This window comes from Apteryx rowi, unplaced genomic scaffold (genome assembly GCF_003343035.1).
Source record: "Apteryx rowi isolate R43461 unplaced genomic scaffold, aptRow1 scaffold_211, whole genome shotgun sequence".
NCBI lineage: Eukaryota > Metazoa > Chordata > Aves > Apterygiformes > Apterygidae > Apteryx > Apteryx rowi.
In genome coordinates this window covers 161,081-186,929 of record NW_020448431.1, presented here as the reverse complement: position 1 = coordinate 186,929, position 25,849 = coordinate 161,081, and positions in this window count along the sequence as shown.

Here is a 25,849-nt window from a genome sequence, read left to right as displayed (position 1 = left end):
GTGCTCTAGGTGACCCTGCTTGATCAGGGGTGTTGGACTAGATGATCTCCAGAGGTCCCTTCCAACCTCAGCAATTCTGTGATTCTGTGATTCTGTAATGGTATAGGACCAGACATCCCTAAAGCATATATCTACCTTACAACACAATTTCCCTCAGTCAGAATTTCAATGAGCACCATCATTATCATTATATATCATTATTTATCAGTTTCCCACAGCTGTATGATCTTCCACTACAATTGCATCTAAATGATGTGAGTGGATCATGCATGCACGCAACAGTAACCAGTATAACTATAACCATACCTGAACAGATAGTATGTAAACTATTGCTGGTACCAGAATCAAAAAACAGTCTTTATTTTTCAGTATTGAATTTATCAACACTTCCTGCAAGACTTCTTAAAATCTAGGAGATATTAGTTACAAAATTTGTCACTGTATCATTTGTATATTCCTTTTTGTTGTATATGTGTGATTCACTGGCATTGAAGTTACAATTATTAAAGAAAAAGTAAGCTAATATGTGCCAAGTTTGGGGGGGTATGACTATGCCTTGCTCATATTGGAAGTGGATAAACCTAGTTATTTTCTAATGTACCACTGCAGTAAAGATGATTACTATTGACTCAAACCATTAAAAGGAATCTGCAGGAGAGTGGCTGGCCCTACACATATCCATTACATGTAATGAACATGTAAATAGGCCTATTCTGTAAAATCTGGTCTGGTAACAGGGTAGCAATTAGTCTTATTCAGGGCAACATTTTAACAAGCATTTTTTCCATACAGATCAATATTGAAATTTCCTTATTGCTTTGTAAAATTATCATTTAAAGGTCTCTTAAGTTGAAAGTAAAAGAGAAATTAAAAGCATGGCCTTCCTATAACTGTTAAAAACTCTAAAGCAGGCTATTACCTTCTATTGTTACAAAGAGGACACAAGTCCACTTATTATTCAATCAAGCACAGGTTTCAAGCTTATCCTTATTAACAGTTCAGCTAAACACTCTTATGTTCCATACTAAAGTGGAGTTATTTTCTTCAAATATTCAGCAACATTACAGTTGCTAAGAGATTTTTGGAAGCAACTTATTTCAGACAACTAAGTCATGAAAATGCATAATTAGCAGCAAAAGTCAAAGTCCCTATACATTTATTTTAAGCTCACAGTTATTTCAAGGTGACAGACCAAGTAAAAATGTCCATATAAAGAACCTAAGAAAGATATTCATATAATCACAGAATAATTTAGGTTGACAATGACCTCTGATGGTCAGCTGGTCTGACACCTGGCTCAAAGTTAGATCATGTTGCTCAGGGCCGTGTCCAGGTAAGTCTTGAAAACCTCCAAGGACGGAGACTCCACAACCTCTCTGGGTAACCTGTCTAATGTTTGAACACCCACACAGCAAAAAAGAAAAAAGAAAAAAAAAACAAAACTAGCATCTAATTGAAATTTCCCATGTTTCAGCTTGTGTCTGTTGCCTCTGTCCTATCACTGTGCACCTCTGAGAAGAGTCTAGCTCCATATAGTCTCTATCCTCCAATCAGGTTGTTAAAGACAAGACAGCAGTAAGGTCTACACTTTGCCTTCTCTTCTCCAGGCTAAACAGTTCAGCTCTCTTGGGCTCTCCTCATATGACAGATGCTCCAGTCCCTTAATCATCTGAGTGGCCCTTTGCTGGACTCACTCCACTAAATCCATGTCTTTCTTGTACGGGGGAGACCAGCACTGCACATGGCACCTCCGGTGTGGACTCACCAGTGCTGAGCAGAGGGGAAGGGTCACCTCCCTCGATCTGCTGGCAACATTCTGCCTCCTGCAGCGCAGGATACTGTTGGCCTTCTTAGTAGCCACAAAGCTGTATTGCTGCTGGCTCATGTTCAACTTGTTGTCCACCAGGACCCCAGGTCCTTCTCTGCAAAGCTGCTTTCCCACTGGTCAGCCCCAAACCTTATACTGGTGCATGGGCTTATTTGTCCTCAGGTGCAGAACTTTGCCTTTCCCTTTGCTGAATTCCAGGAGGCTCCTGTTGGTCATTTCTTCCAGTCTCTCGAGGTCCCACTTCGTGGCAGCCCTGCCCTGCAGTGTACTGACCTCTACCCCCAATTTGCTCTCCTCCAAAAACTTGCTGAGAGTGCACTCCATTCTGTCATCCAGGTTATTAAACATTAGATGATAGACGTTAAAAGTATTGGTACCTGTGCTGATCCTTGAGGGATGCCACTAGCTACTAGTCACCAGCTGGTCTTTGTATCTCCTTGTTCATTTCATTCACTAAGTCATATCTCTGCTAGAAGCTTTGCAGCGTAACTAGAGAAGACACACACAAACTTTATATTTGTATATGCAAAGCCTAACTTAATGTATAGCAAATCAGTAAAACTTCAATGTTATTATTTCTAATTTTGTTTTCAAATTATGAGAGGTATTTTATGAGAGCTATGTAGATTGCAAGAAAAATACTGAGAGGACAAAAAATGTTTCATTGCACATAGATGGTCTGCAAACATCATACTAATCCTTGTAACGAAGGGTTTTAAACATTATTATCTTGTAGTGCTCCAAATATAGTTTACTTGTAATGTCCTTTTCAAATACCTCTGCCTTTTTTATGCAATAAATAATTTACGAACAGTGATCCATGTTACTTATTACAATAGCACTTTTCTCCAAAGAACAGTCAATCAGCAGGCAATTGGTTCTGTCAAGTGTCCCACAAGTGAATCTTAGATGATCTGTGGAGGAGAGCAGACTTGCATAAGCCCATAATTTTCAAGGTGAGGAACAGTCAAGAAAGAGGAAGGAAAACCCTATTTACCCAATGTAACTGAGCTGATGAAAATAATATCTTCTCTGCATAGTTCCCAAAAGGCACACCAGCCTATGTGCAACAAACATGGAGCTATTTTTCAAGTGAGGCCAACAGTTGGATATCAGAGATCTACTGATACCTCTTCATACGTTTGTCTTTTTCAAGAGACCTTTTTAGTCTCCAGCTACTTGTTGCTTTTGCCATCTTTGAAGTTTTCACATTTGCTTCTGCCTTGTGGAAAATCTGATTCTGACCTGGAATGGAGCTCATATTTCACATGCTGCCTGCTAGGAGATTGGGAATTGAGCTGCTAGCAGTATATTTGTAGTTCCAGTCCTAAAGAGCTAGGTGGAGAAAACCTTTTCCTTAGTTCATCTTCTAGATGGCTCCCAGTTTGCAGCCATATTGGTGTTAAAGTACATTAAAATTTTATTTATTTTCATAGGGAGCCAAATTCCACAAGAGTCTAAGAATTGTGCTGAATGGGCTGGCCTTGCCCCAGACCAGCAGCATTCTGGAAATCTCATAGTTCAGAAATGAAAGATTTTCTGGCTGCATTGACCCGCTCCATTTGAGATACGTATGTCAGTGGTAATATGCCTATACACTGATTTCCCTAACAAAAAGCCATAAGTCGATTCCATGCTGTATTAAACTTTTTTGGCAATTAAATTACGTGAAAAGTAAAGGCTTTGTTTTTTTTTCCTTTTACTCCTTTTTTTTTTAATAAATGTGACCATCCATGTCATTAAATGGATATAAACATTTAAGTATCCTCTAATGTAAGAGATATAATAGACAAAGAAGGGTAAAATGTAATGTCATCTTCATGCTTCCTTAGAGTATCATGACCACAGTTTCCCTTCAACATTAAGACAAAGCAATTTTCTTCAGAGATAAAAGCATCTATAGCTGTATCCAACTGCTCTGAAATCTTAAAGAGGACAAAAAAATCTCTGCATCAATATTTTTGAAGTATCTTTTTGCTAGTATGTGAAAAAAGTTTGCAAAGGGCAAATAGTTTACTATGCTTACTTTGTATAAACTTTTTTTAAGTAACTATTTTTCATACTTTTTTAGCAGAATGTTTTTTGTTTGGATGTGTTAGGTATGCTTTATCCACTTCAGACATTGACATGATTCCTCTAGAGTTATCTGCCTGCTTAAAATTATTTCCTGTAATTGAGAGAGACAGCGCAGACCTTGTTGAATTGATAGAGTGGCAGTAATCAGGATTATTAACCTGTAAGACTGCAAAAGGTCATGGAAGTAGCAAAACCTATTTGACAATCAGAGATTAGAATGAGCTTCTGCACCTCCTGCCTGCGTGCCACCAATGGCAGTAAAGTCTTGTCTGCAAGATTAAGTTCATGTGTACTTTCATCTGCTACTGACACCTAGAAACATGTCATATAAGGGAAGAATTGACCCCTAAAAATTCTTTTTCTTTTCATTTTAGCCAGGGCATTTATACCACTTTTCATAAGAAAGGACGATTTAACTAAGGTTAATTTGAAAGGAAAGAACTGCTTATTCGTCATATTTTTGTTCCTTCTTGGGATAGCCGTTCTTGGTTTACTGAAGGATGATCCATATTGTATTCTAGTTACCTTTTCTCATCTGTCCCTGACAACAGAAGGATCCCCATATCCCTTTTTTTTTCCCTCATACTTTCATATCATAATGTGCATCTCTTCATTCCATGTCCCTGAACTGGTCTGCTTTCTTGAGAGAATGCTTAGAATCAATGCCAAGTTGAAATTCAGTGTTGGCTGTATGCCAGCAGGTGAAAAGAGTAATCCCTGTATATCTGCACACTATGATTAAGCGGTTATAAATCATTATAGCATGTATAGTAGAAAACTCATGTGTAGCTTAAACCTAAAATGCAAGCTAGATGTTAACATTATTAATAGGACATTGCCTAATTAATCAATGATTGGAATTAAAACAGAGCAAGTGAAGGGATATTTTCATTGTGGTTGTCATCATTGATATTACTTTCATTATAATAAGTAGGATGGTAGAACATATTTTGTACTTTCCAAGTACTTGCTCAGCCTAACCATCTTCTCTACAGAAGAGACTAAATGTCCTGGAGAGGAGAAACAGAGGTTTGTGATTTACTGCTGTGGAAAGCATGCTTTTCTCTTGACTTTATTCATGAAAAACAAAGCATAAACAACAAGCAAAACTCTAACAGTTTGAGTCCATATTTTCTTTCATTACTTCTTGTTTCTTACATTATTTCCAAATGATTAGCTTCACGTTGCTTTGTGAAAAGAAAACTAAAAGCAAAAAAATATTTTTTAAAAGGAAAAAGAGTGGTAGAAACAAATACAACTTTCTACAAATGTAATCTGAAAAGTAAAGAAAAATGGTGAATCTTAAAACTGTTTTTCCCTCAAGAAATGCCAAAATTTATTCCAGCTGTGAACCAGGATGTTATATTACTTTAAAAGAAAACTGCATTCATTGTGTTGAGAACAGCTTTCAGCAAGCTAACAAGGTAAAAGCACACACATTCAGAAGAGAAAACAAAATGAATTGTGTATTAATCAGACAAATGAAAATTTTAATGAATTTTCATTAGAATGGTTTTCCTTGAGTATATAGGACAGAAAAATCTGTTATTTCTCTTGCTTTTTTTTTTCCTCTTCTTCTAAAGTATCTCAAGATGGCAGTGTTTCAGAATATTTCTAATTTCTCTGTTCTACATAATCTTAAAACTTATTTGATTATTTTACTCATCATAACAATTGTATCTCAGGATAATGGTTTGAACTAGGTGTAGGCAGAATATCATGTACTGGGGAAATCCAAGTATTTAAATTCGACATCTTCTGTGATGTTATATAAAGTCCATTAAAGGGCAGGTATATGAAGTGTGGATCTTGCTTTCAGAGGAGACTGCTATGTTCTTTCTTATACTGATTCTTAATACGTTGCCAGGGAAGTCATTTTTGCTTTGTACAACTGAATCATGTTTAAATAGGTGTTTGTTTTGTTTGCCAAAGCTTTTATAAGGGAAGTACTTATTTCACCCAGGTGATCTGGGATGTGGAAGAGTTTTCCTTTTGAAAGAAAGAGAGAGGGTGAAGAATCCAGTCTTCCATCCTCGCTCATGGTAATTTTCACATCCATATTGATGTCGCAAATGTCCCTCTAGTCTCATTTTTTCTTGCCCTCATTTTCTTGTGTAATTGTTAGCCATGACTCATCTCTTCCACTCTTCAACATAGTTTAATTTATCCTCAGATTTTTCTATTACCCACTTAATTTTCTTTGATCAGCTCATTTCAATGACTTGCTCTTTCTAGCCTCCTTTCTATTAATGCTCTGTCCATGAAACCCAAACTGTTGATGTTTTGTAGCCACGTTCCTTTCCAACTTTCCAGTCCTCCCTCTTTTTTAATCAGAAGAGTTAGTTTATACTGTTCACTTACTGCTCTTAAGCATCCTGGCTGTCTTTGTCTGTTTTTGTTTGTGTGTATAACTATAAGAATGTTTAACAAATTCAAACTCTGTTTTACTAGCCACAAAAGGCCACTTCATTTCTATTCTTCTACTGTGAAGGACTGATGGAGTAATGCTGTGTTGACTCAGTTCCTTTCATTATTAATCTGCTCTCCCCTTCTTTTCTGCTATAGACTGCGTCAAGCACCATTACTTCTACATGCACTGTAACTCCAGCATCCAGGCTTTGATAACTGTTCTCCACACTTGATCCTTTTCTAAAGTTATTTTGGTTGCTAGCCCTCTTATTTTTTACATGGCATTTGTTGACTTTTCTACAAAGATAAGTATCACCATCTAATATATCATTTTCTTCACCTATCACTCTTACACTTTATTCACATGAGGACTTCCATCTATTTTCCTTGTCATACCCTTCCATCTGCAAGATTAACCATTCCTTACCTTTCTCATTCCCCTTTGTCATACTAACACTTCTTCAGCTTTCTCTTCAGCTCTTCTACCTGCTTAACTCTTTCTTCCTCAGAAAATAAGAAAAGAAACTCCATATGCTCTCTCCCAGGCTCTTCCTGTCTCTGGAACTAGCTATCTTGATGCTTTCTTCCTCTTCTAATTTACTGAGATGCTTATGATGTGAGTGAGTGCCATGGTATTCGGTTTTAGTGCATGTAAAATTTCCAGTTCATTCAGGCTATGATTTTTTTTTTTTTTGAGGTGGGGGGGATCTATGTTTAGGAATACCTAAAAAATAAATCAAACAAAGTAACAAGATACAAATAAATTATATTCCTTAGTGAGAGCCTACTTTAGATAATCTTAGATGACAGTATAATTATCAGGTGTAAATATACCCCAAAAAAGAAAGAGGAATTAAGTAGTCATCACCACAACTGACGTTGGTACAAATAATTATCTGTTCGACCCTGGGCAAAATTTTCTACATTCAGTGCTATGCATAGTTCTTTCATTAGTGAAAAAATTGAACTTTTGCCCAGTAATCATTGTTACACTCATAATCTTGTTAGAGGCTAAAGGGAACAAACTGTATACATATGAAACCAAGAATTTATTGTTAGACTAATTAAAATCTTTACAGTCTAATCAAAACACAACAGTTATTAATAGCCTAGTTACAATAACACTAACACTCTTGGTTTAAATACAGAAAAGCCTCATTAATAACAACACCCTTAAATTGTTATACAAAAAAATAAATAAATAAAAATATTGATAGCTATCCTTTTTTCTCTAGCATTATACTCACCCTTCCAGTGTTCCTTCAGGTCCCACAATCAATGGTAATGGTCTTTCCCAAGCCGGGAGGTGACAGGGAGCTGCAGAGTCGTCAGCATCCTGAGCTCCTCAGCAGGAGACCTTTGATTCTCATTATGAGAATCCCAAGCTCCTCAACCTCAGGGTCCACTTGGGACTCTTTTTATAGGCTTTCTTACCGCTGCCTGCCTGCCTGCCTCCTTTTGTTCATTCATTCCCAGCTAAAGTTTGATTATTGTACAATAGCCTCCCCCAGGCCCAGTTAACATAAAAAGCTATCTCCTGTTATATAAGACCTTTACCATACTTGGTAGTCAAGGAGATTAAGGTCAGACAGGTTAATCAATAGTCATGTGGTCACTAGGAAAATTTTAAGAGAAGCTAAAACCAGCTATAGCCAAGGCAAGCCTCGACAAGTCCTGAGCCTCTGCACTGCCAGATCAGTGCAACACCTGTGGTCTTCTGCTAGTAATGGCAAAATCATGTGTAGTTAGCTTTACCAATACGACTTTTTAGATAGTTTAAAATGCTGATTTGGTCTGTTCCTCACAAAGACCATCTTGAAAGTTCAAGGTGCATTGTTTGTCTGCGCAGAACCACTCTGACTTGCCTACTGAGGAAACCAAAGACATACTCTCCAGCTATGCTGTAAACACAAAAAGAAATGATTCAGTACAGATGCGCAAGCTGCTTATGGGGGGTTCTTTTAGATCTGGGCACTAATGTGGTGAATCAATGCTTAACGACTGCGCTATACACTTTATAGTAGGTCCTCACACTTACACTAGGGCCAGAATTTCAGTTTGTATTTTCACATCTGGTCTCAGAACAACAATGGGAGTCACTGATATCCATCTTTGAAAATCAAGATATTAACTTAAGTTCCCAGCTTTCCATTTAGGACCTTGATTTTACACTCCTATGTTTAAAAATTAAATAAGTATTGGACAGTTTTCCCCTGGTTAGCCAATACCATTATCTCCCAACACTGCTCTTGATTCTGTGTCCTAAAGGGCAAGATTAGCATACATTCCTTGACACAGCCAGATTTTACAATAAATGCACTCATCATAAAGCAGCTGAAACCATTAAACAATAAAGAAAATGAATAGTTTAATTTCATGAAATGTTCTAGGGATAGCAATTTTGTTATTGGAATACTTTAAGAAGATGTAGAAGTAAAGAGCTTCTTTGTGAATCAACCTGGCATGATGTTGATTACTACCTTAAGCTTTGTTTATTACATCTACAAAAAAGGAGTGGGATTGGCATATGTTTCTTTTTAAAGGAAAGCATTGCAGATGCAGGCAGAAAAAAATGTAGCAAAAGTCAATTACAGTGATGGAGGATTAGAAATAAAATTGAAGCTTTTGCTTTTATGAAAGAGAATGAAGAGGATGGATAACAGTGATCCAATTAAACTGTGCTTGCAAAACCAAAAAAAAAAGAAAAAAGAAAAACAAAACAAAAAACCTGGAGTAACTTTAGTAGAGTTGAAACAATAAATATTAGCAAAATCCTTTATTCATTTAGAAAGCTGGAAAAAAAACATTGATTATGAACTGTGATTATATATTATATGTCAATGCAGAGAAAGGAAAATAATAAAAGAATGTACCAAAGGAGGGGAAAAGCAAAAAATGGACAAGATAAAGGATGTGTGTAGTTACATGATACCAGATACACGATATCTTTGTTAATTTCTTGTTTTTACAGACTTCATGTGTGGTCTTTTGCAAGACTCAGCTTCCTAGTTTGGATATATGTATATCCTCTGTTTTCCCATTGGGGGTAAATGATAAAATATATTCCTTTGTTTCCACATTACATTCAGATGTTGTCCTGTGCTGCAGTCTCTATAGGATACAACACTTGTTAAAAGTGTATTAGGCCAGTTTTTAAAAGCCTGCTGTTCACTCGCATTAGGGCCAAGAAGCTTAGACCTAACTGGAGGACCATTATATAAAAATTAGTGAAGCAATTACAGTGTGTTTTTTTCTTTTAAACATATTTTCCCTTTTTGTTATTTAAACAAGGTCAAACAAAACTATTTATTCAGCCAGAGTTAAAATTTTCCTGTAATATGTTCTGTTAAGCGTCCTTTATGCCAAAGAGATATTAATGAGCCTTCATTTCTTTGAGATGGCCGTACTGAGAAGTTGATTTTACAAAGTATTTGGTGGAAAATATTGGCATTGTTGTTGGGAAAAGGGAAAAAGAAAAGAGAATTCTGAGAGGTCTAAGATTTCAAAAGAGCCTCAATTCTATACATATTTTGATGAATGGCATGTCTTTTAAAGCCGCGGGGTTTAAGAATGCAACTGAAAACTTGTTGAATTAAAAGGGTTTTCTGATTGTCCTCAATATACTGTAGCCTTGTAGCCTAGTATGCACAATATTGTCATTGACAGTAAGAGGCCAAAGGCTTTGTACTGACTTATGCAGGCCTCAGGACTTGTCAGATTTTGTCTGGATTTGGCTTGGCTTGCTTGGAGCTTTGCTTAGCCTTTGCAACAAATGTCTAAGGCAAGGTGGATATTACTTTGTTGTAATTTTGCTTAGCTTTGTGTAACTTTGTAATCTAATGCCTACTGTTAGTTGTTCTGATAAACATAACAAAGAGTCACACTGTAGAAAGAACTCTCTATGAACCTAGATGCATGTAAAGCAGTATAGGGATGGAGTGGCAGAAGGTACCTGGAAGACATGGGCCAGATGATATCAGAGATGATACTAGAGGCTCCACAGCTGTCAGCAACTCACCTGTGGTCAGTTATTGATAGGAAAGCAAACTTAGGAGCCAAGGGAAAAAAAAATGTTTTTAGGGGCAACAGAAAAACAAGTATCTAACATTTGTTTAAAAGCTTCATATATAGTAAAGTCTGCAACATGGAGTTGCAGACTAATGAAGAAAGAGCAAGGTGTAAAGTGTGTTAAAAAACATAAAAATGGTCACTAGCAGTGGACTCCAGGCCAATGATGATGAAACCATCAACGTCAACCTCATGTTCCTCCTGGCAAAGAGAAGGAGAGATTAATCCTGGATACCATTTCCAGACATGTGAAGGCCAGGAAGGTGATTGGAAGCAGTCAGCATGGAAATTTTGTTTAACCAATTTGATAGCCTTCTGTGACAAGATGCCTGGCTTGGTGGCTGAGGGGAAGAGCAGTGGATATTGTCTACCTTGAATTCAGTAAGGCTTTCAGCACTGTCTCTCATAACATCCTCTTAGACAAGCTGATGAAGTGCAGGCTACATGAGCAAACAGTGAAGTCGGCTGAAAACTGGCTGAACTGCTCAGCTCAGAGGGTTGTGATCAGTGGCAGGAAGTCCAGGTAGAGGCAAGTCACCAGTGGTGTCCCCCAGGGGTCCATATTGGGGCCACTACTGTTTAATATCTTCATTAATCACCTCAATGATGGGACCCAGTGCATCATCAGCACATCTGCAGATGGCACAAAACTGGGAGGAGTCACTGCTACACAAGAGGGCTGTGGGCTGCCATTCAGAGAGACCTCAACAGGCTGGAGAAATGGGCAGAGAGGAACTTCATGAAGTTCAACAAAGGCAAGTGCCAAATCCTTCCCCTGGGGGAAGGGAAAGCAGCTTTGCAGAGAAAGACAGATGCTCCAGTCCCTTAATCATCTGAGTGGCCCTTTGCTGGACTCACTCCACTAAATCCATGTCTTTCTTGTACGGGGGAGACCAGCATTGCACATGGCACCTCCGGTGTGGACTCACCAGTGCYGAGCAGAGGGGAAGGGTCACCTCCCTCGATCTGCTGGCAACATTCTGCCTCCTGCAGCGCAGGATACTGTTGGCCTTCTTAGTAGCCACAAAGCTGTATTGCTGCTGGCTCATGTTCAACTTGTTGTCCACCAGGACCCCAGGTCCTTCTCTGCAAAGCTGCTTTCCCGCTGGTCAGCCCCGAGCCTGTACTGATGCATGGGCTTATTCCTCCCTGGGAGTAATTTTCCTTCCCTGGGAAGTCTCCAGGACTTTGCATTTCCCTTTGTTGAACTTCATGAGGTTCTTCTCTGCTCTTTTCTACAGGCTACTTGGTCTCTTTCAGGGCCCTGAGAGAACCAACAGGCCTTAATTCCTCCAACCAGCCTCAGCTGGGCCTCTGCCTCCCCCCTCTGCCCATCACCCAGGGGCTCCATTTCAGCTCAGGGCTTCAAGCTTGGCCTGAGCTATGCTGTAGGTGTACCAGTTTCCAGTCCTGTCCCTCTCTCTGGCTCCTGGATAGACCCCCTCCTCATACTTACTCTGTGAGGAGCTTGGCTCTTGGATGGACCCCTTGCACAGATGCTGTAGCTTGTCTCCAGCCCTCACTCTGGTCCCATCTCCTTGTGCTCCTGACTGAGCTCCATGGATGAACCCTGAACGTAGTTTGTCACACTCCATGTCAGGGACTGCTGCTGGACCCTGTTACCAGCATCCTGCTCTGCCCACCATGTTCATTCCTTGTGGGTCTGTCTCCCATCAGTTAGGGCACTGTCTGTGCTGGGGTCATCCCCAACTCCCGCTTCCCTCTCTCTTAGGGAGCAGCTGGCCCTCACTGTCATTATGAATGGCAGCACAACCATGGTGTATCAATCATTTCTCCCTGTTTTGTATCACCTGCAACAGTGCTGAGGGTGCACTCTGTCCCATCATCAAGGTCATTAATGAAGATGTTGGCCCCAGAATCCACCCCTGGTATACACAGCTAGTGACTGGCCTCCAGCTAAGCCTCATGCTGTTGAGCCCTTTTAGCCCACCAGTTCAGCCAGTTCTCAATCTCAGTCTTACCGCTCACTGAGCACCTCAACCTTTTCTCCATCCTTTTTCACCAGGTCCTCTGCCCCCTTCAGCAGCAGGCCCACATTTCCCCCAATCTTCCTTTTCCTTTTGGTATGCCTGTAGAAGTCTTTCTGTTGCCCTTTGCGTTGCTTGCCAGGTTCAAGTCCAAGGGGGCTTTGTCTTTCCTAAAACCATCCCTGCATACTCAGAAAGTGTCTTTATGTTCCTCCCAGGTCACCTGTCCCTACTTCCATCTCTTGTGCACTTCCTTTTTATGTTTGAGTTTTATCAGGAGCCACTTGTTGATCTATGCAGGTCTCCTGATGCCTTTGGTTGACTTTCCACATGCTGGAATGGACCATTCTTGATCTTGGAGAAGGTAATCCTTAAAAATGAACTGGACTCCTCTTCTGTCCTATATTATATCCTATGAGATATGCAAGCAGGTCCCTGAACAGGCCAAAGTTTTCGATCCTGAAGTCTAGGGTTGTGATCCTGCTATTTGCCTTCTTCCTTCCTCTTGGGATCCTGAACTACACCATTAAGGATATTATGGGATCCACCAAATCCAGTAGACTTTGGGACCCAGGGATTCCTCCTTCTCAGCCACTGAAACTGAGCTGGATGCAGTTTGAGACCCACAGGTCCCAGTCCTGTGGATACAACTGTCACTGTTCCCACTTGCAAGTTCAGCTAGTAGTGAGGCTGAGCATGTAGTCCAGAGAGGCACATGGACACACACACACACAAAGGACACTAACAGGGCTGGCCACACAGACTACCACAAACAGAGCACTACCTTTAGCAGTGCCCACCTATAACACTACCAGAATTCACTTTAAATGCTCTGAGCCCCTTCAGTGTGGTGCCTGAGTAATTCCTTTAATGGCCCATCGGTCAGTGGCTGATGAGTTCTGGTCTTCATTATCGTCTCAGTCATCACCTCATCCTTAATGTTTGCATGCATGTGTGTTTAATTTATCAATTTCCTTGTTATTTGTTATTTCTTTTATACTGAATAGTCCCTAACCAGATAATGAACCATATGCTCTCACATTCCACATACCCTTACACCCTCTGGTTGACATAAGCTGCACAACTAGGTGTTGCCCCACAGGACCCATTCCTCAAGCTCTTCCCCCTCGCTCTCAGGATCAAGAAGAAAACCACTTGGGCCCCCTTGCCCTTGACCTTCAGCCCCAGAGACTTGTAATCACACTTGATACAGTCCAGGTCTCACCTGGCAGTACTGTTGGTGCCCAGGTGGAAGAGCACCAGGGGGTAACTGTCCAAGGGCCAGACAGGCCTCTGTGTTTCCTCCACAATGTCGCTGATCTGAGCTACCAGCAAGCAGCAAACCTCCCTGGACACCGGGTTGGGCTGGCAGAGGGGGACTCCATCCCCCACCGGGAGGAATCTCCCACTGCTATCACTCACTGCACACACATCAAGTCCTCTGTAAGCATAAATCAGACCTATAATGCTGACTCCAATGTGTTATGCTAGTTTATGGCAGATTAAGATTTGGTCTTTCCCCTTCAGTCCATGTGTGCTAGTCTTTTCTAACTAATGTTCTAATAAATTTTTTAGTAAAATAGATATCTGGTCTTTAGAGTCAAACTTCCTGCTCTTCAGGTCTCAGGGATCTCTATGGCCATATAGATTTCTTAGCTGTAACAGCAATATTCTTTGAGAGTTGTGGTAGTGCTGTAAGAAAAACAGAGCAGACTATATTCCTGATCACACTTTTAGAGAAATACTGAGTCAGTATAGGTCTGGAGTAATGCGGCTGTCTCCAAAAGGCTGAGACTATACTTCACATTTGTATAATCTGGCCAAATTGTGTAAGAGATTTAAGAGGTCTTCACCAAGGGTACACAGCACTATTTGAAGTATTATGAAACAGCAAGTGATCAACTGCAGGAAAAAAAAAAAAAAAGAAAATGTTAATGAGATGAGACCACAGTGCTGAAATTCCAGACAAGAATGATAGATGAGAGAAGTATCCTCAAGAATTTGTGATGAACTTCTGCAAGATGCAGGTCTGATCTTGCTCTCATTTATAAGAATGAACTAGCACCTTCTTAGGACTGACCTGTTTCATTGCTGCCATTTTTTAGAAAATGCCTTTCCAAAAACATCCGTGCTACGTGATGCTAAACCATAATTCCTTCTCTGCAGTAGCTTCGTCTCAAAGTATAGCAAGTATTTCCTTGCTTCATGCATTTAATTATTTGTTATTTTATGTCTTCTGACATTTCACTGATTCTTCTCCTTATGGTGTCGTTTGAAGAGGAGTTGTTTCTTGGTGGTTTTGCAAATGAATCCCCAAACAGATCTTTGCATGTATCTACAGCCTGAGGCAAAATTAACACTGCAGATAGTATAAGAGCCTTTTTGCCCTTTTCAGTATGTTATGCAACAAGATTTGAGGCTCCTGAAGCAATCCAGGGTAGATCTATTCCTGTTTCATGTTTCATTTTTCTTCTCTTAAAAGTTTCTGCTGATTTTTACTTAGACATTTTGATTTTTTAAATCATTTCTTTCAATCCTTTTTGATGCCTGTTTGATTTTTCAAGTTGATTTCTTTACTCACTGTTTCTGTCTTTTGAGTGTTTTATTTTGGTCTACATAAAGTGTTGTAAAAGTTGGAAAACTTCTTTTGTATTAACTATTCCCCATTCAGCCTCATTGCATTGCTTCTCCAGTAAGGGTTGCTTCAAGAGTCTTGCCAGTTGTGGGCTGACCACAGAAGCTGCTTGCCCAGTGCTCCCCATGGTAAGCAGGTTGGAAAGCAGGAGAAACCAGTCCTCTCTTCCATATCCTTCAGGGAAGTATCCTGAGTCACTGGTTCATTAAGTACTCCAGGAGCTTAACTTGTGGACACTGCATTTTGTTTTGGTCAGGATGTATGGTCATCAAAATAATAATAACGACAGCAGAACTTGCCCTGTTGAATGTCACTGATAATTTCATGACAAGGTGTTTTTTTCCCATGGAAGAAAATACAGTGTAAACTAGTTCAGTCCCCTAACTCCTCATCACTGTCTAAAAATTTCATCTTGTTATCTCTATCTCTTTCTTTTATCTTTTTACATTACTTTTCTTTCTTTCTTTCTTTCTTTTCTTTTCTTTTTTTTTTCTGGCTTGCTCATTTAAATCACTTCTGCATAGGCAGGATCTGTCTGTTAAAACCTGAGATAAACTACCAGAAATGTAGTTCTCAGTATTATTCATGACTACAGAAAAAAGGGAAGTGAAAGACTCGTTATCTATACTAGGAGAATAAAAATATTAATAAAAGTTTACAGAGTCAGAACACCTACTTTTTCTTCAGTCTCCACTGAGGATTCTTTCTTCTTCCAGTAGCTATAATTCCTAGAATGGTATCCAGGAATAAAAATTTTATATTATGATTGAGTAAAAAGAGAATTAGAACAGAACACTGCATTCTCACTGCAAAATGCCGATCCTGAATACTCTAAATTTTCTTTTCATGTTACATCTTTCTCCAGTTCACTACCTTCTCTCTGATTACAAGTGGTCTGTTTAGACAATCATTTTCCTAAGGATTATATAAGGCAATAGGAAAAGTACTGTGTTAATGAATTGATTAAATGTGCAGTCCCGATAAAATTATGTGACAGCTGAATGCTCCAGTTAGAGCCATCAAAAAACATTTATTCAGCAGTCCATTGGCTAAAATTTGTGTAGACTAAAGGGTTGTTGGATAACTGGTAAAGATGAATAAACTGATAAACCCCCAAACCTTTACTAACACTTAGCCTACATAAAAGGTATAGGTGCTGTGAACACTAATTCTGAGTTTTTCATTAAGAACTAGTAAAAATTTTGGAAGCTGAGTAATAAAGTATTGGACAGTGTTCAAGTAAAATCAGAGGCAAAGTGCTAGAGAAAAGTGAAACTGTCTTGGGGGAGGAAGGGGCGGTTAAGTATTGTTATCTACTACCAGTTGTAAGCTACTGGAAAGGTGGCAGTACTCTGCAAGATTACGGAAAAGCCAGATGCTTTGTTTAGGACTTGAAGAGCCAAAGGAAAAATGTTCACTGTTATACATGGTTCATTCTAAATACTCCTAGTCATTTTATATTACAAATCTATCACAGGAAAATACTGTTATCTAGTTAATTATTTCAAGCTCAGAGAAGTGACAGCACATCAAAATTTAGAACTGAGTGAAGGCAGTGAGTGAAATTTTGATGAGGACTCCAAATCATGAAAACTGCCTGACAGAACTAAAGATGAGTTCTTAATCATCTGCACAGAAGAAAGAAAATAACCAGATAAATATTCAAGGAACAGTGTTCAGGCAAACATTTCTGGCCTTGCTAGACAGAAGAGCAGGGTGGGCCAAATCCAGCTTACTTTCTCATGGTGTTAATTCTACTGTAGTTAACTGAATGCTCCCACAAATGTGATGACCACGTTTTGCATCCCGTGTCACTTGTTTTTCTTGGAATCCCCATTTAGCCTCAAGGTAAGAACATCTCTTACAAAGGGCTGAAAAATCTTAGCTCCCTGTGAACATTCAGACAGCTATGTTTTCTGTAAGGACAGAGAACATCTTGAGGTATTTCACTAATGGCCCAGGGCTAATGTTTTGCTCTTAATATTAACAATATATTTAATAAGAATCCTAGCCATTGTACACCAGAAGTTAGTATAAATCATTTTGCCTTACTTCTTTGATCCTGTAAAGAAAAAGCTGTATCTCCTAAAATGCCAGATAAAGGATCCACTCTATTTTTAACCAGTTCAGGAAGCTATCACAACTTCAAATAAGATAATATGAAGACAATTCTCAATATTTTGCATTACTTATTCTCTCTTTTGCTGGTATATTTATACATTTTCTTCCATCATATGATATGAATTGGAATTTTATGACATATATTTCATGTGTACAGCTACTGTGCATTACTACAGTATAAATAAGTAATGATAGCAGTGAAACAGAGTATACATAAATGAGAGGCAAGTTTTAGTAAGGAAAGATAAATCTGCAGAATTTTACAGTGTGGGAACTCTGACAACCATATCAGTTTGAGAGGTCATTTACTATCTCTGGATGCTTTTTCAGATTCCTGGAACAATTATTTGTGGGCTGGCCACAGTATATATGCATTTATATGTGCATATATAAATAAAACCTGAAAAGAAAGTTAATTTTTATTCAATACGGTATTAACACAGCAGAACAATGACAAGCAGTGCTGCAGAGGTAAGAAAGAGGAAATGGAGCAGGAGAAGAGAAGAATTTTCTTAAACTAATATTGCTATAGAAGACAGATCAAAAAATATATATTCAGAAAGGAAAAAGTTTCACATTTTCATCTGGCTGAAGATTCTGGAGTTTGGAGTTTTATTGAGAAGGGTTTTTTATTTTCATTTGATGTTTATTTAGCCTAAATTCCTATGCAAAGACAGCTTATACAATTGCTTAGTCTAGCTCAGAGTCCAGGTGTTCTGTCACATCCTCCTAGTAAGTTTTTAATTAGTTGAAAATTCCAGTCAACTGGCTAGAGGTTTCAAAGATTGCCTACAAGTTTCATAAAAAATAGATGACTAAGGACAGGACAGTCTGGGATTCCAGCATTTGCTAGCTTACTTCAGAAGTCTTTGATCCTGTCAACCAATTTCTAAATGTGGTAATTTGCATGTTGTTGCCAAATATAGACATATTACTGTTACACTCAAAATCTTGTTTAGGGACAAAGAGGAAACACACCTTAAATATATAAGTAAACACAATAATTTATTGTTAGTATAATGAAAATCTTAACACACTACTTCAAGAATCATCATCAGTCTAGATTGAATTATTATGGAAAAAGAAAGAATAATACAGTTAAAGTACTTATATACAGAAAAAGTCACAAGAATGATAATAATACAATTAAAACTGTAACGCATGCACTTCTTAATTTCTATCTCTTTTTGCTGTTGTTATGCTAACCCTTCCCTTGCTCTTCTGGGTCCTAAAGTTGGTAGTTTCATTCTGGTGTAGGCAGTGGGGTGTCACGGTGCATTGTCAACATTTGGAGACCTTCGCCAGGAGGAATATGATGTTCACATTGATCCTTTCCCCTCAGGATCCACTTGGGGTGACTTTTATGTGTTTTCTAACATGTTTCTACACCTTTTCTCTTTCTTCATTGGTCTGTAGCTCCATGTTGTATCCAAATTTATTACATATGGTGCCTTTTACGTGTGTTAGATTCTGTTTTTTGTTCTCTTTATTGCCCTTAAAAACAATTTTCTCCAGTTCCATGTCTGCATTTTTTAACTGATCATGGGTGAGTTGTTTATAGCTGTGGGGTCTCCAGTGCTGAGCCTGTGCCCCATCTCTTATCATCCCATGCCTGCACTCCTCTATGCTGTGTCCTGTTCTCCATTTCTCAAGGCTTCTGCTATGTACCAGACCTGTATTTCTCTATGCTATATCATTATGTTAGAGCCATAAATATCTCATTCTACATGGAATAAGTAATTGCTGCTGCTATTCATATAAAACTATGGTCATACCACATAAAGATAAACAAAAGTAAAACAAATTAGTCACAGATACTTGTTAATTAGAGAAATTGCTGTCACAGCTAAACCAAGTAAAACAAATCTGCAGGCAGGTCAAGAAAAGTTCAGACAAAGGAAGGCCTTGCACACTCAGTACAAAGCTTATGGCCCATTACCAGCAATGGCTAATATATTACAGTTACATTGCAGAAGGTAGCTCATGCATAAAATCACTAATCTGGCAAACCAAATGCTGGGCAGTGAGTCTTTAGAATACAATAAGGTGTAAGAAAAGGACAGAGGTACTCTGATYATGAAATGAGAAAAGATGAAACCCCAGTCACAGAGTAAAAACTTCTTGAGGTCAAAGGATATATGTCCTTGGACAAAAGTCAGATAGTACCAGTCACTATAGTAAATGTTTATGGTTCTTCCTTCTGTCTTAGAAAGAATGATGTTGCATATGTTTAGGCCATAGGAGCAAATCACAAGAAAAGGAATGTAAGAAGTTTGGTAGTCATGAGGAGGTAAATTAACTTGAGTCTGTCACTGATGAAGAGAATGATGAACCTATAATACCCAAAGACTCCAAAATTTGGAGTTACATCCATAATCCTTGGTCCTCAGTATTCTTCTGTTTTCAGAATATATTCGTGAAACAAGCAAGAAAAAACTTACAGCTGTTGCCATTTACTCCATTAAATCAAATGGCAGATGTTTGGTGTAATAAAAGTTTTAAACTTGCTGATGACTGATTGGGATGTCAATATAATATAACCAATAGGACTTTCTGCTTTTCAAATTGCCTTTAAAACAGCAGTTGTAGCCCTGTAAATATGATTTACAGGCAGTAGGTTTTATATTGACTTGATAGCGTGGGGCATGAGGACTTGTTTCAGGTTGCCTTGGCCTGAGATGATTTTAACTTGTTTTAGCTGTGATAACAACTGTCTGACAGTCAACTGGTTTTAATTTGGCTTTAGTTTATAGAAATAACTGTAGTTATTCTGTGTTTCCACATCATGAACTACCTATGACAGCTGAATAAAATGTGGCACGGAAGTGTGCAGATATGGGATGATACCACAGGCCCCAGATGGTCCCACAGATCACCATGGTCAATTACTGGTCACCACAGCAGTGCAGCTTTGTGAATCAGGTAAAACTAGTTTTGTCAATAACAAAGAGAGCAGAAAAACTCAGTAATTAGGAACCAACAAAAAGATAGAACACAAGCAGACTGCATTAAGAAAGCATAAAAAAAAAAAAAAAAAACAGGCAGACCAAGACTGAGGAAGAAGAGAACCCCAGCATGAACATCCCTCCTGACTAAGAACTCATGAATCTGATGGCTTGCCATAGCACGAGTTACAGCTGGGTAGTGAAGAAAAATATTGTCTGTAGGAATTCACTTTTTTTTTTTTTTTTTTTTTGTGGAAACTGTGAAGTATGAAGGAGGGGATTGCAAGCAAGAAAAAAGGTAGTCTCATAGTTAAGCCAGTTAAAGGGGACAAGGAAGTCTAAATCTTTATTAAAAGGTTATATCACTGCCCTGAAGCATGAAAGCTATTTAATGAGGCTTAAATAGACAATCAGGACATCAGGTTCCATGTTCCTGTGATTACCTTCCCAAAGAACTGGAAGAGCTGAAAGATGTCTCTTCCTTGGAATTCCCAGGTGAATGCTGTATGAGCATCCCAAACCAATGTTTCATACTCAGCCACCATTGTGGATCACACACTTCCTGGGCATGTGACTTGAGACCCTGGAATCTATTTTACAAAAGTACCAAGCTCTCAAAGATTAGGATAAAATCAATGAGAATTAAAGAGTTCTTGCTCTTAGTTAGCACCTGGAAAAGTATGTCTGGTGTTAGGGTTTCAAAAATAGTGGAAATTTTGACAGTAATATTTACATCTCTGTTTCACATACATAATATGGCAAAAGTATCGATGCATCTAACAGTGGGTCTGAGTAATCATACACGCTGTTTATGAAGCACTCTGATAATATGATGGTGTGTGCAAGCTTGGTGCTCTTGTGTATACTCACATATGAACTTCACTCTGTTTAATGAACACTATGGACAATTTTAACAGTCCTTGGATCTGAGTCTCCTTTTTGTAGAGTAAATAGACGTAAAGTGAAACTGAAACAGGGCCATAAAGTATCATCAACTGTATAGAGGTACTCTTTGGTTGTTATATTATCTTGGAAGGTTTTTCTGTCAGTAATGCTCTATCACTTTCAACATGGTGAATCCAAGCAAAAGAACAAGAACAAAGTCCTTGCCAAGCAGGAAAAAACCAGTCCTTTATTTCATACTTGGACAAAACCTGAGTGTTTCATTGCAAAGCTTATGTTCCTTATTGTACTTATAATGAAAGTTAAGTCAAATCAACATAGATGACAGAATTAAACTTTAGTCTAGCATAAGAAAACACACCTACACATCAAGCATTCAAGAGGGTGTAGGAATGCAGCAGCCAGAGTGCAGAGTGGTACTGCTGGATAATCAGTAATATAAATTTAAGTACAACTGAAAATAGTGGGATGAAAATGGCTTCAAGGATAGAGAAATATTAGATGCTCAGTTTCTCACGGCACCTCTGAATGTCTCAAAAGAAGCGATACAGAAAATTCAGGAAGATGGGCTGATTGACTACAGCATCTCATATGAGGAAAGGCTGAGAGAGCTGGGACTGTTCAGCCTGGAGAAGACTGAGGGGGATCTGATCAATGGGTATAAATACCTGAAGGGAGGGTATAAAGAGGATGGGGTGAGACTCTTCTCAGTGGTGCCCAGTGACAGGATGAGAGGAAATGGGCACAAACTGAAACATAGGCAGTTCTGTCTGAACATGAGGAAAAACTTTACTGTGAGGGTGACTGAGCACAGGAACAGGTTTCCCAGAGAAACTGTAGAGTCTCCATCCTTGGAGATATTCAAAAGCCATCTGGACATGGTCCTGCGCAATGTGCTCTAGGTGACCCTGCTTGAGCAGGGGGTTGAACTAGATGAACTCCAGAGGTCCCTTCGAACTCCAACCATTCTGTGATTCTGTGATTCTGAGTGTCTGTGAAAAGGTACATATTTTTGATATTTCTGACCTCTGTGAGTTTCATATACTTTAAGTGTTTGAGTTAAAGAGCAAAAAATCATAATTATTTTCAATTCTTCAAATTTCCATGAAATACAAACCCTTACAATATTAAAGGAATTTAACACAATTAAATAAATATTCTTCTATTTTCTCTTGTTCTTGAATAACTTGATTTTCATCATTTGTATCTACTTAACCCAAAGGAAGAGATTCCATTCAGTTCAAGTTTAAACCACATAGCTGGACTTTTGCTCAGTTGTTTATTTATATAGGCCACTGTTAATTAATATTTTAAGAAAGAAAAAATACCAGTGGCATGTCATAATTTAGGAGTCCTTAATTTTGCTCTACTCCATGTTAAAAATCAAATGAACATCAGCTTTTTTCGAAAATAGCAAAAAGAGCAGTGTGTATAATATTAAAATATTCTCATACATCTTATGCCACTGCTGATAGAATCATGCTTCTGGCATATTTAAAATGAGCCATCAATCACACATGAAGACAATAACAGGTACTTCACTGACAGTTTTCTGACCCAGATAACCTTAAAGTGAAATATTAAAATAAACAATGGAAAAAATTGCATGATCTAATCAGTACATGGCTTATTATAATGCCTAATATATTGACTAATGTCTAATGATAACACATGTATGAACATGTTTTCATTCTTTGTATAACTAATGAAGTGTATTATTTTTACAAAAAGATTTATTTCATTTTACTTCTTATTTCTTATATTTTATATTTATTTTGATATATATGATCAAAGACAGTATAATTAATGGAGAAATACTGTTTTAAGAGTTGTTCTTAAGTAGATATTTATCACTGTATTGTTCTTGATGTTCCTGTGTTAGGATGGGTGTACACGTCATTTATGGTCTGTTAAAGTCTTGGGACATTTGGTGGGTTTTTTTCTTTCTTTCTTTTTTGAATTAATCAAAGTAATATTATGTTCATAATAGGATTTCATATCTTCCAGTTTGAAAGTCAGAGTGCCACACATAGGACATAATATTTCCGTGTTCTACAAGCTAATGAAAAGGAAGCCGTTTTCATAGCCATGTCCATACAAGGCCTACAGGAATCCTTGGCTATGTATGCAAAGAGGATGCTGCCTAAGAACTGAAGAAAACCAACATAATAGCATCAGCCTGAGCTTGACAAACATTTTCTTTGAGAGTTTTAAAGCTGGGACATTTCCTTTACCTGTGAAAATGAACTGTTGCATATTTAATCAAACTCTGTAGGAAATGAGACTGACATTTAAGAACTTCATAAACTATTATGTAATAGAACCTACAAAGATTAATTAAAACAACAGAAAAAAAGCTTTAGGAAATCTTAAAAATAATGAGAGAGAAGAATGGCACCATGCAATAAAGATGTCATTGAGATTATAGATTACCTAGGCATTGCTTAAAAGCTAAATAAAGTATTTGCTTCAGTTATCAACAAAGACGATAATTCTGAACATAGAGCAAAATTAGAATGGCTAATAGAAATGAAATTATAGTTATGGAACTGTACTGCATTTGACTGTAGTTCAAACAGTTCAGCTTAATCTCCTTCCCTGAATACTAAGGTAAATGTAATATAAAACTACTGAGGCTTTTAGCAGGAGATCATAATCTATCAAATCTATTGATTTGGGTATAGTATTATCACACTGGAGAATTAACAATGTGGTGAACTCCTAAAGAGTCTGTCTTGGGACTGATCACATTAATATTAAAAAATTTATTAGCCTTCTTGATGCAAAAAGTATGATAATGTACTTAATTTATAAGATGAAACTAGAAGGCATCAGCAAGACATGAGACAATTGGAAAATTATTCATGAGTAATCTTTAGGGATGGAATAGTAAGAAAGAGATGAAATTCAATGGACCAATGCCTAGTCATTTACTTGATTAGTAACTGATAAGAAACTGTGGACTCATCAGATGGAAACAGAAGATGGAAACAGAAGAGAAACAAGACCAGGATATATTAGCTGATAATAGGGTGGTTGTAAACTACCAACTTGATGAAGGTATGATAATAAATAAGTCTGAGGCTAGAATATAGCAAACATGATATATACAATATATCTAAAATATCCTTATTACATAAGGTAATATTAGTGCCAATATACAAAGTGTTGGTTAAACTTGGGTACTGTGGACAGTTGTTTAACCAGTATTCAAGGAACATTCCTTTCGGCTGGAATAAATGCAGAAAAAGTCTGTTAGAAAGAGTCAGAGAAGGAATGATTTCTTAGAAGAAGAAAAAAAAATGGGGGACTTATTTCCTCTCTAAAAGGTAAGGCTAGGAAAGAATGTCATTATTTTCTGTAAGTAAACCAAGGATATGAATAGAAGGGAGATGGAACTATTTAGGTAAAGGAAGATGAAGTCAACAAAATAATATAACTTGACCATGGATAAACTCAAGTTCGCCTCTAAGAAAACGAACTAAGAAAAGAAAAGAAGCACAGAATTATGAACGACATCAAATCTGGCTGGTATAGTAAGGGAGGGAATTGGTATTGGGAATTGGAATCTCTCGACAGAATTCACACCTCCTGCACAAAACATCCAGCTATGAAGTATTCCTACTGATGATGATTCAAGACCAGCAATTCCACAGGAGACTAGCAAAACATAGATGTCCTATGTCTCAAATTAGACACATTTATTTTGTGAGTGGGGCTGGGCTTCTAAAAATTGCCATTTTCTTCCTTCCAACTAAAACCGTGAAATTAATACTGACAGCTATCTACTGATCTACATGAAGTGAGCTGGTTCATCATAAACAAATTCCCAGTGGAGAGCTGTTCACCAGATTTTAAAATAAAGCCATCAACACAACCACACTTTTTTTCCCTTACTGGCAACCTGTAGAAAGAATTGGAGGGCTAGAAAACATACAACTTGGAAGAGTCTTTCATCCTAATAAGAGATAGCTGCAGTCCAGGTTTGAAACATATTTGCAATAAAAATCTTACATTGCGTTTTCTCATACTGTTTTTGTTTTGTGGACTAAAGAAAAAAAATCAGGCTCCAAGTCTGCTGCTCAGGCACTTTCATGTGCACTAAAAAACAAGTCATGTCATGTGATAGACAGCTGTATAAGCCGATCATACAAATTCCCAGTGGGACAGCTCTACTATCAAAGGAAATACTAATCCAATTATTTTCTTCTTGTCTGTCCATGGTCTGTTTTTACTGAGAAAAAGAAGGGGCAAATAAGAACCTACTTGATAGTTATGTTATTAAGGTAATCTTTTTAGGAACTTATTTTAGCAAAGGGATAAGATATCATCTCTCTATATACAGTATATTGTATATATAACTTGCAACATCCTCTTTGTCTATATGTATATCTATATGTATATATACTGTTGTTTGTTAGATGGATAACCTAAATAACTTAGAAATGCCTAATGCTAGTGTAATGTGTTTGGAAATATTTTACATTTTTAGTTACATTAAATTATTGAAAAGATTTGATAACAGAAATAAGTATATGAAGTTTGTATCTTGACTGGAATTATTGAGCAAAATTCAGAACGAGATGTTACTTTTGTTCATTTTAAACATACTATATAAGTAAGGAAGTCAGCTATTATTGCAAGATGTAATCTGGCAATCAACCAGTGAAATGGGCAGGACTCATGGATAAAAAACATTGTGTCAGTGTTTCACAAGATTTCCTTGTAATTTTTGAAAGAAAAACAAGACAAGAAGAACATCTCATTAAAAAAATTCAGACTGAAAACTTTCAGTCATCACATACTGCTCATGCTCTCCTAAGAATTCATTGCACCATCATTTTTTAATGTATCACTATTGGCAATCACATGGAAA